Here is a 1,426-nt window from a genome sequence, read left to right as displayed (position 1 = left end):
ATATCATCTTCTTGGAACCATCTTAACATCCGATCAGCATCTGCATCAAATTCATTCTGTAGTATCGCAGCATCATTATTGCGACTATCCGAAAAGTACGGCCCCTGGATATCTAAAATATATCCATCAGGAGCAATTATCAGTACTGGTTTAACTAAGTGCCGACCTTTGTGAACGCAATATGACTGCCGAAGATCCCTAAAATTACTACTTTTCTCTATATACATATACGTACCATCAATGCATGTAATTAGTCTAGAGGTTTGTGGTTCTGCATTGTATAACACGTTGGCCAAATCAGTCACATGTCTATCGATATAATCTTGTCTGGTTATAGCGTCGAATCCTATATTCAGTGGTACAACACGAAGCATTAAAGACTGTCGCACTGTAGCAACAGCCATACTCGTTGCTTGCCTACTCGGGTACTGAAATATAACTGTGAGGAACTCATCCGATAGACCCTTGCGCATTTTACATAAGAACATAAGAAGGTCCTTTTTATCTACATACTTGTAACCACCTGTACAAGGTAATTTATCACAAAAAGTGAACAATTCTTCGAACTGTTGTTTGTTTATAGGACATAGGCATTGAAATTCACTATTCGAAATACTATTTTCATCGATTTTTCTTGGTTGATTTGCCACATTGCGAAGTCCTTGTAAGAAAGCTTGAAGATAAAGACCTCTGATTACATATGGCCTGTTGATGGAACGTAAACCTTGGACAAGCGGCCCGAGAAGCATACCTTCGACATTCAAATGATGTTGACAAGACTTGGTGTTTTGTGGAATGAAAATATTGTGTGATATAAAAACATTCACTTTACATTCGATTGATAATACGTTCAAATTATCAGTTCTATCACATATAAGGCAAGTGCTATTTCGCGTCTGTGTTAAGACATTTAGTCTTAAACAGGCAGGATCTTCCTCGATAGCAACAATTTCATTACGAATCGATTGGTTACAGTTGGTGCATATTTTTGTCAAATCAGTTACTTCTAATGCCGGTCTTTGAAATCCATCTCGTCGATTGATGGCAATTTCTCTTTTGGCAGCATTGTCATCTCCGTCAATTCGGGTCATTAGACGAGGCGCAAATCTTCCATCGCAGACGTAACAACGCAGCAGATTTATAAACGCCATTGTTGTATAACATTGACAATAATCGAGTATTGAATGCACAAAATGTATTTGAATTCAAGTGATCGTTACATCAAAAAACAAATAAGTTTTACGAATTTTTTGTAATTATGTGCATTGCAATGTATAGTGGAGATTGACAAGAGAATATGTAGAAGCAAAAGGTCAAAAGAAGCAATAATTGAAAAAGGGAATACAAGTGAAAACGCAGAAACATCAATAAATGCTCATTAATAGTGTGAATGAATACGACCGTAACGTATATATTTTTTCACTCG

This window comes from Trachymyrmex cornetzi, unplaced genomic scaffold (assembly GCF_001594075.2).
Source record: "Trachymyrmex cornetzi isolate Tcor2-1 unplaced genomic scaffold, Tcor1.1 scaffold471, whole genome shotgun sequence".
NCBI classification, from domain to species: domain Eukaryota; kingdom Metazoa; phylum Arthropoda; class Insecta; order Hymenoptera; family Formicidae; genus Trachymyrmex; species Trachymyrmex cornetzi.
The sequence above is the reverse complement of the archived record's forward strand: the minus strand, read 5'-3'. Positions refer to the sequence as shown.